Consider the following 11,171-nt stretch of genomic DNA (forward strand, 5'->3'; position numbering starts at 1 on the left):
TATATATATATATATATATATATACACTATGCTATACTGGGCCCCCTGCAGTGATCGGTATATATAGGGGACAGGATGGTATTAGTGTGATCGGTATATATAGGGTAGTAGGCTGGTATTAGTGTGATCAGTATATATAGGGGACAGGCTGGTATTAGTGTGATCGGTATATATAGGGGACAGGTTGGTATTAGTATGATCAGTATATATAGGGGGACAGGCTTGTATTAGTGTGATCGGTATATATAAGGGACAGGCTGGTATTAGTGTGATCAGTATATATAGGGGACAGGATGGTATTAGTGTGATCGGTATATATATAGGGGACAGGCTGGTATTAGTGTGATCAGTATATATAGGGGACAGGCTGGTATTAGTATGATCGGTATATATAGGGGATAGGCTGGTATTAGTGTGATCAGTATATATAGGGGACAGGCTGGTATTAGTGTGATCGGTATATATAAGGGACAGGCTGGTATTAGTGTGATCGGTATATATAGGGGACAGCCTGGTATTAGTGTGATCGGTATATATAGGAGACAGGCTGGTATTAGTGTGATCAGTATATATAGGGGACAGGCTGGTATTAGTGTGATCGGTATATATAAGGGACAGGCTGGTATTAGTGTGATCGGTATATATAGGGGACAGGCTGGTATTAGTGTGATCGGTATATATAGGGGACAGGCTGGTATTAGTGTGATCATTATATATAGGGGACAGGCTGGTATTAGTGTGATCGGTATATATAGGGGATAGGCTGGTATTAGTGTGATCAGTATATATAGGGGACAGGCTGGTATTAGTGTGATCGGTATATATAGGGGACAGGATGGTATTAATGTGATCAGTATATATAGGGGACAGGCTGGTATTAGTGTGATCAGTATATATAGGGGACAGGCTGGTATTAGTGTGATCGGTATATATAGGGAACAGGCTGGTATTAGTGTGATCGGTATATATAGAGGACAGGCTGGTATTAGTGTGATCGGTATATATAGGGGACAGGCTGGTATTAGTGTGATCAGTATATATAGGGGACAGGCTGGTATTAGTATGATCGGTATATATAAGGGACAGGCTGGTATTAGTGTGATCGGTATATATAGGGGACAGGCTGGTATTAGTGTGATCGGTATATATAGGGAACAGGCTGGTATTAGTGTGATCGGTATATATAGGGGACAGGCTGGTATTAGTGTGATCGGTATATACAGGGGACAGGCTGGTATTAGTATGATCGGTATATATAAGGGACAGGCTGGTATTAGTGTGATCGGTATATATAGGGGACAGGCTGGTATTAGTGTGATCGGTATATATAGGGAACAGGCTGGTATTAGTGTGATCGGTATATATAGGGGACAGGCTGGTATTAGTGTGATCGGTATATACAGGGGACAGGCTGGTATTAGTGTGATCGGTATATATAGGGGACAGGTTGGTATTAGTGTGATCGATATATATAGGGGACAGGCTGGTATTAGTGTGATCGATATATATAAGGGACAGGCTGGTATTAGTGTGATCAGTATATATAGGGGACAGGCTGGTATTAGTGTGATCAGTATATATAGGGGACAGGCTGGTATTAGTGTGATCGGTATATATAGGAGACAGGCTGGTATTAGTGTGATCAGTATATATAGGGGACAGGCTGGTATTAGTGTGATCGGTATATATAAGGGACATGCTGGTATTAGTGTGATCGGTATATATAGGGGACAGGCTGGTATTAGTGTGATCGGTATATATAAGGGACAGGCTGGTATTAGTGTGATCAGTATATATAGGGGACAGGATGGTATTAGTGTGATCGGTATATATATATGGGACAGGCTAGTATTAGTGTGATCATTATATATAGGGGACAGGCTGGTATTAGTATGATCGGTATATATAGGGGACAGGCTGGTATTAGTGTGATCGGTATATATAAGGGACAGGCTGGTATTAGTGTGATCGGTATATATAGGGGACAGGCTGGTATTAGTTTGATCGGTATATATAAGGGACAGGCTGGTATTAGTGTGATCGGTATATATAGGGGACAGGCTGGTATTAGTGTGATCGGTATATATAGGGTAGTAGGCTGGTATTAGTGTGATCGGTATATATAGGGGACAGGATGGTATTAGTGTGATCGGTATATATAGGGGACAGGCTGGTATTAATGTGATCGGTATATATAGAGGACAGGCTGGTATTAGTGTGATCGGTATATATAGGGGACAGGCTGGTATTAGTGTGATCAGTATATATAGGGGACAGGCTGGTATTAGTATGATCGGTATATATAAGGGACAGGCTGGTATTAGTGTGATCGGTATATATAGGGGACAGGCTGGTATTAGTGTGATCGGTATATATAGGGGACAGGTTGGTATTAGTGTGATCAGTATATATAGGGTAGTAGGCTGGTATTAGTGTGATCGGTATATATAGGATAGTAGGCAGAGCGTTGGTACTGGATGCTGGGTCCAAACCTCAGAACAGCCACATAACGAATTAGATTTGGTCTAATCTGTAGGTCACAGGAATTACTGCAGATAAGTAGGCGTCAAAGTGATGCTTTTAGCTCAAGTGTCCTAATAAGGACAGTTACACACCAGCCTGTGGTAGTAGCGAGCTTTCCAGAAGTTGGTATAATACTGCATTACATGGTGAAACAGTCCTCCTCTTACACAGATACCCTGGCAGGAGGTAATCCAGCCTTCTGCCCCTCTAACCAATCCTGGTGCTTCATGCAGCCTGCACATAAATCAGCCTGGAGGGGTTTAACACATTTATACATTGCTGCTAGCAGCACCACTACGTCTGAGGTTTTATAGTGAATGTTTCCATCAGGATATAACATTTCTCTAATCTTGCGCAATTTTACTTGCAAAATTCGCATTAATCTGTGATCACTTGCATCATGAGTTTTACACACATAAGGAGTTTACCAGCAAATATAATTATCTCCTCCTGTGCTTTCAGACTCAGCAGACGTTTTGGTCACTCAGCGATGAAAAGGTCTAATTAACATAAGATTACCTGTCTCCAGCCAGTTTCAAAACACATCTCATCCACACATATGCCTGCTTGGGATTTTCTATAGAAAAGTTACAAAACCCAAACAGGACATACTGTCTCAGAAATTAATACCTCAGAAATCAGTACATTTCTAATTAACAGTTTAAAAAATAAGTACATTTTCAATTTTATAAACTGGTGCACTGCGCTAATAATTTAAATATATGTATACAACAAGTTATTTATAAGTGATCCAGTCACACTCCTCCACCCCTTGTTCATGTGGGCTACTAGCGGGCCATTTCCCCACGATTGGGCCCCTGGTCCCACAGTCTCTTGGGGTTACCGGAGGTGACCCGAGGATCTGACTCTTCCTGCCGAGACAGTCCATCCGCTTTGCTGTGAGCCTTTCCCTGCTTGTGAATTATGTCAAAGTCATAAATATGAAGTGCAAGGCTCCAGCGCAACAAACGGCCATTTTCCCTAAGTGTGTTGCAGCCACTTTAAAGGATTATGATCAGTCACCACAGTAAAATGTCGTCTATACAAATAAGGTTGTAGTTTTTTCACTGCCCCCATAATGGCCAAACATTCCTTCTCAATTGTGGCATACCCCACCTCCCAGTTCAGCAGTTTTCAGCTCAAATAGGCCACGGGGTGCTCTTGCCCATCAGGCCCCACCTGGCTAAGTACTGCTCCCAGTCCATACTGACGTGTCAGTTTGCACAATAAAATCCTTGTCATAATTAGATGCCAACAGTACTGGAGCACGAACTTCCTTTAAAGACTGAAATGCCAGCTCACAAGCGGGTGTCCAGTCAACTATTTTGGGGAGTTTATTCTTAGTGAGACAGGTCAAGGGCTTCGCTACAGTACTAAAGTCTGGGACAGAACGTCTGTAGTACCCTGCAGTCTTTAAGAATGTTAGTACATGTAACTGGGTCGTGGGCTGGGGCCAGGCTCGGATTGTCTCTACCTTAGCTGGTTCTGACCTAACCCTTCCTCCCCCCATACGATCACCCAGGTACTGTACTTCTGACATCCCCATCTGGCACTTCTCTGCCCTAACAGTTCAACCTGCCCACCCCATCTTCCCTAACACCAGCCCTATTTGATCTAGATTATCTTCCCAAATCTTACTGAAAATTCGAAAGGTCATCTAGATAACCCTGAACTTTGAACAACTCATCTACAAAAGCGTTAATAGAGGGCAAAAGATAGGTGTCAGACATGATCACATTATTCAAGCAGCGGTAGTATATGAAAAACCGCGTTGTCTTGTCCTTCTTGGGAACCAATACAAAGGAGGAAGCCCATGGACTGTGCTCAAGCATCTCCTGCACCTCCCTATATATACTCCTTGGTCTCTGGTGAGACCCGATAAGCGGTTTGCCTAACTGGCCTATGATCACCAGTGTGCACATTGTGCATCACCAAGAAAGTCCGACTGGGCTTCCTACTAAACCGAGTTGCAAAGGGCCACAGCACTGCCTCAAGCTGCTCCCACTTGCAGGCACTCAACTGCTCATCCCGGCCCATTTCCTCTACACCACCTTCACCTCTGGCATCCACGAGGAGGTCAGGTAGTGAATCACTTCCTGGTTCCTCAGTCGGTAAGCAGCAAACCGCAGCTACCAACTCCATATGCTCGTGGTATGCCTTCAACATATTTATGTGGTAGGTTCGCTGCCGCCTACCGTCGCTATCAAATGAAACCACGTAGGTGATGTCACTTAGGCGTTTTGAGACCATGTACGGGCCAGCCCAAGCAGCCTGGAGCTTCTTCTGGCGCATGGGCATCGAAGAAGGACCTTCTGCCCTACCTCAAACACTCTGGCACGCGCACTCTGATCACACCAAGTCTTCTGCTTGGTCTGCGCTTCCGCTAGGTTAGCCTGCGTGAGCCCCATGAGATTCTCTAACCGATCTCTGAGCTTTAACACATACTCCACCACAAGGACATCCTGAGTAGGTAGCTCACTCAGGAACTGTGTCTCTTGATCTGTTAGGACCTCACTAGGGAACCCAACTCTACTAAATACTCCTAGCAGTGCGTCCGCTACCTTTTCCACAGTGATGGCGAATAAAGCCACAGCCTCTGGATACCGGGTAGAGTAATTCACCACGGTGAGGATGCCCCTTTTCCCCGATCTACTGGGCACAGGCAGGGGACCTACTAAGTTCACAGCCACTCGCTGTAAAGGTTCCCTTGGCAAGGACCTGAGGGGAGCACGAGCAGCCAAGACGCTGACACACATCACAGGACTTACTGTAGGCCCGGACGTCATCTGACATTCCAGGTCAGATAAAGTTTTGTGTCAGGCGCTTTAGTGTTTGTTCTATTCCCTAGTGTCCCGCCATAGGGATTTCGTGGACAACCGATTAGTTGCTCGCGAAAGCCCCGTGGTACCACCAGTTGAACTTGTTCTCGGACTGCTCTACCTCCATCTACATTCCTAGCTGCACGGTACAACAACCCTTTACGCCAGATCACAGTGAGAGATCAGAGAGCTGTGCTGCCCTGAACTCTTCCCTGTGGCCCTCACTATTGTCTAAGTCAGGATATGCTGCAGGGTTGTCTATGTTGGGGTGACTAGGGTCAGTCAAAGTGGGGTCAGTCAAAATGCGGTCAAAGTGTGGTCAGCTATACTCACCACTGGAGCTGGCATACTGCTAGGGACAGGAGCATCACCGGGCACCCCCACAAGATCAGATAGGCCGGAGACAATATCTTTTGCATTGCTAGGGGACGTAGACTTTCCAGAGGCAAAGAATTGGCTGGTTCCTTAAGAAATAGCAGCTTGAGACTTTTCCTCTGGGCTGGCTGAAGTTGTGGTTGCTGGTGATGGCTGTTGTCTAGCAGCTGTGGACTTTTCCTCTGAGCTGGGATGTGCAGGTGTAGATCCTGAAGACTGTAGCTTAGCAGCTTGGCTCTGGGTAATAGAGTTGAGAAATGTGGTCACAATTCCACCCAGAACATCGTTGCCCAAAATCACATCAGTTGGGAGGCCATCCATAACGGCAACATCTGGCAACTCCTGGCCATCTCCCCAGTCCAGATACACTCTTGCTACAGGCACTTACTTCTCCAGTCCATCTGCCACAGTTACCTTGGCAGTGTGACCCTGCAATACTGCAGCAGGATCAATAAGATGGGGACTCACTACAGTGACTGAGGCCTCTGAGTCTCTAAGTCCTTCTCCATTCATAGGTCCCACTTGGACTGGCTGCAGGTTCCTCCACATGTTTTTGGGGGGTCTTTTGGACACACAGGTGACTCTTCCCTCCACGCCACACTCCATTGGGCTGGCAGGGGTGAAAACAGTCTCTAAGGGCTCACCTTCGCCAGTTAAGCAAGTCAGTGGTGTCCCAGGACTCGGATTAGGAGCACGAGTCTGGGGTGCTGGGGCTGTGGGACAGTCCATCCTTAGGTGACCGGTTTTCCCACAGTTGTAGCACTTCTTCTCCAGCCTGAGTGCCGATGGTCTCTGATGACTCCCAGGGTAAGGGGGCGGTGGCTGGCGAGGGGTACCCGCAGGGTAGGATACTTGTTTTTCGGGGTGAGTAGCAGAGGGGTGTCCCCCTGATTGTACAGTCCATTGGGGTTGGCTGTTAAACTGGCGCTTCTGCCAGTTTGGCCTAATAGCCACATACTGATCCGTCAGCTGTGCGGCTGCTTCCAGGGTGCCTGGCTTCCTGTCCAGGACCCATTCTTTCACCTCTGATGCGCACCGGTGGTGAAATTGTTCTCTGCACATCAGGTCTATTACCTCCTCCATGGTCTGGGCACCTGCTCCGCGCAACCACTTCCTGGCAGACTCCCGCAGAAGGTTGGCAAAACTCCTCATGGGTGGCGTGGAGGTTCTTGGTAAGGTCCTGGAACTTCAGACGATAGGTCTCTGGGGTAATAGTGTACCGTTTAAGGAGTGCCCTTTTCACTACATCATAGTCCGCACAGTCCTCTGTGGGCACCCCATGGTAGGCCTTCACTGCACGGCCTTGTAGTATGGGCAGAAGATGCTTAACCCATTCCTCTCTGGTTACAGCCTGCAGGTCCTTTCACATACCAGCAGGTGCTCATCAATATTCCCAACACAGTCCTCAAATTTAGGGCAAGGTAAAGATGACAGTCCTGATCCTCTAGGGGGCGCCTCCCCCCTGGGCTGCATGGCTGGTGCCCTTCCCTCTTGGCGGCATGCTGCGATGAACAGTGCCTGCTCAGCTTCTGTTGCCTTGTCCCCTAAGGCTGCCAGCTGGACCTTTAGCCCGGCTGCCCTGCGCTCATCAGAGGACAGAAGGGCTGGTTCTGCTGGTACTATCTGTTCATAAGAGGTCTGCGCTGTCTGGGGGTGGGGTTCATCTAGTTCCCAGATTTCAACTGGGCCGCCGCCTTGGTCACTGCTGCCATCAGTTTCCTCCGCCAGGGTACCATGCTGTAGGTGCCATTCTTTAAGCGCTGCACTTATCTCTACCCCGTTTGGCGAAGGGCTGATATTAATGCCCTTGGCCCTGCACAGAGTCTCGAGGTTCACCCTGGACACGTTGGTGTAATCAGACATTCTGTGCGTTCTCCTGGCTGCAGTTATTCTTCTCTCCTGAATAACTCAGCTCTCCTGACTGGTGCACGAAAAGCAACCTGGGGTTATCCCACCGCTTGCCACCAGAAATCTGTGACAGGGTGGATTGCCTATGCCACCCTGTCTGTTGTTGCTGGGGACCGGCTGGGCTTACTTTGCCACCACCCTCTTCCTCTAACCGCAGTAGGAGTGGCTTGGTGCTGCCACCACTAGGCTCCTTCGCTGGCACCTGGAACCACTTCCTTCTGGGTAACTCTCGCTGCTAGTGTACCCCCTTGTTGGTACACCTGGGCTGGTGCCCCTGACCTCTAGCCTTCAGATCAGGGTTGCTGGGGATGGTCCCCCCTGGCCTATCACACTGGCCAGAGCTGCAGGTAGCGGGCAGATCATTGGTACTGGATGCTGGGTGCCAACCTCAGAACAGCCGCATAACGGATTAGATTTGGTCTAATCTGTGGTCACAGGAATTACAGCAGGTAAATTGGCGTCAAAGAAGGATCTTGAAACAGTGATGTTTTATTAGCTCATAATAAGGACAGTTACATTAGTTTGTGGTACTAGTGATCTCCAGAAAGGTACAGATGGAATAAAAATACTACATTACATGGTCAAACAGTCCTCCTCTAACACAGATTACACAGATACCCTGGCAGGGGGTAATCCAGCCTCCTGCCCCTCTGACCAATCCAGGTGCTTCATGCAGCCTGCACATAAATCAGCCTGGAGGGGTTTAACAGCTTTTTATATTGCTGCTCGTGGCACCACAACGTCTGAGGTTTTATATTAGATGTTTACCATCAGGATATAACATTTATTCTAATCTTGCTTTTAATGCAATTTAACTTGCAAAACTCACATTAGTCTCTGATCACTTGCATCATGAGTCTTACACACATAGGACATTTACCTGCAAGTTTAATTACCCCTCCTGTGCTGTCAGGCTCAGCAGACCTGTTGGTCACTCAGCGATGAAAAGGTCTAATTAACATGAGATTACCTGTCTCCAGACAGGTGCAAAAACACTTCCAGTCCACACATATGCTTATTTGGAACTTCCTATAGAAAAGGTACAAAACCGAAACATGACATACTGTCTCCGAAATCAAAACATCAGAAATCATTACATTTCTAATACACAGTATCAAAAATTAGTAAACGTGTGACGATATATATTGGCGCACTGCGCTAATAATTTAAATATGTTTATACAATGTGACTTCTAAGTGATCCAGCCACAGATAGATAGATAGATAGATAGATGAGAGAGATTAGATGGATAGATAGATAGATAAATAGATAGATAGATAGATAGATAGATAGATAGATAGATAGGTAGGTAGGTAGATGAGAGAGATTAGATGGATGGATAGATAGATAGATAGATAGATGAGATATATGATAGATAGATAAATAGATAGATAGATAGATATAGATAGGTAGATGAGATATTAGATAGATAGATAGATAGAGATATTAGATAGATAGATAGATAGATAGATATAGATAGATGAGATATATGATATATAGATAGATAGATAGATGAGATATATGATAGATAGATATAGATATAGATATAGATAGATGAGATATATGATAGATAGATAGACAGATAGACAGATAGATATATAGATAGATAGATAGATAGATAGATAGATAGATAGATAGATATAGGGATTGGGCTATATAGGGATCACTATTATCAGGATATCTAGGTCACAGATGACTACAGGATGGTGGCACTGTGCTGGCACTAGTACTCTCCTGGGTTTGTGTACATGTGGTAGAGAGTTGGCACCTCTACCTGCTGGTGGGTGCGATCAGGTGAGGGAGGAGGCAGGTTGTGGGGGGGGGGGGGGATGCTGCTGAACCGGTTGTTCCTGTAATCGCTCCCTCTGTGTTCCTGGAGGGGGCTGGATGGGAAGAACATACAATCTGTGTCATGCCCTAGGGACAGGGCAAAGCCTTTATATCCAGCTAGGTGGGAGTGACGGTGATATGTGTCTCCTTGGCAACACTTAGAGTGTGAGCTCTGCGGATCAGACACAGCCCCTCTATACATATAACACGGAGCAGAGGTCACACATTCCTCAGGAATACCTCATGCCTGCAGCACATGTACCTACACGACACCATGTCATCTCTAATTAATACTTGTTGGTATCACCACGTCGCTGTGACCTCACACCCAGCGTTAGCCGCGTACTTATTATTATGTCACATGCAGTGTGTTACATTCAGCAGTTCTCTCCCTGTAACACAATAACATTGGAGGCTGTGTATCATGTGTGTCTTATACACAGATGTGTATTGTTATAGGAGACTGTAAGCAGCTGGTAGTACTCTCCCCTCTGACTAAAGACCCCTTTACTCATAATGCGTGTGAGGGGCCCCTACACTACTGACCTATCTGCTCCCTGAGGCCCCCATACTAATAATGGGGGGGTCCTGTACTAATAATTTAGGGGTCCCCTGTACAAATAACTGGGGGTCCCATGTACTAATAATGAGCGACCCTGTACTGATAATTTAGGGGTGCCATGTACTAATAATGAGGGGGCCTGTACTGATAATTTAGGGGTCCCCTAATATTGATGAGGGTCACTTAAACTAATAATGAGGGGGTGTATTGAGGCTGGTCCCTGGGGCCCCTGTACTAATAATCAGGGGGGTCCCTTATATTAATAATGAGGGTCCCTGTACTAATAATGAGGGTCACTTATACGAATAATGGGGCCCCCTGTACTATCAGGGGGGTCCCTTATATTAATAATGAGGGACCCTGTACTAATAATGGGGTCCCCTGTACTAATAATGAGGGGTCCTGTACTAATAATGAGGGTCACTTATACGAATAATGGGGCCCCCTGTACTAATAATCAGGGGGGTCCCTTATATTAATAATGAGGGGCCCTGTACTAATAATGAGGGGCCCTGTACTAATAATGAGGGGTCCTGTATTAATGATGGTGGTCACTTATACTAATGATGAGGGGTATACCCTTGTACTGGTAATGAGGGGGTGCACTGAGGCTGGCCCCTGGGGCCCCTGTGTGTGCAGCGACCAGTCTGGGAGCCCGGGCAGTATTATGACACTGGCCCCACAACTGTCACCTCACCTCACGTCGCCGCTTTAAGAGAGCGCAACACACTCACCGTCATCCTCCTCCAGGCCCCGCCCCCGCAACTGACAGCCAGAGGACCCAGCCAATGGCCGCGCCCCATTTCTCCTGTCCAGCCTCCGCCGCGGCCAATCAGGCCGCTCCAGGCTGCAGAGCACTTCCTGGTTGTCAGTTAAGGTGGCCCCATGAGGATGGCAGCTGGGCAGAGTTTAAAGGTGGCAGGGAGGAGTCAGTGACAGGGGCTGGGGCAACCTGTGGCAGGTGGGGAGGGGGGAGGGGTCGGTGTAGGGTGGGGGGCTGCACCCATTGGCTGTCCAGGGGCAGCTAGAGGGGGCAAGGAGCAGCAGGGATCCAGGAAGTGTCTGCCTGGCTGGGTGTAGCTGTCTCCAGGGGGCTGGTGTCAGGGACAGGTGAGGGTGGGAGGGGACAGGTGTGACAGGCTGGGGGAGGGAGG

The sequence above is a fragment of the Mixophyes fleayi genome, chromosome 12 (assembly GCF_038048845.1).
Source record: "Mixophyes fleayi isolate aMixFle1 chromosome 12, aMixFle1.hap1, whole genome shotgun sequence".
In the NCBI taxonomy this organism is placed as follows: domain Eukaryota; kingdom Metazoa; phylum Chordata; class Amphibia; order Anura; family Limnodynastidae; genus Mixophyes; species Mixophyes fleayi.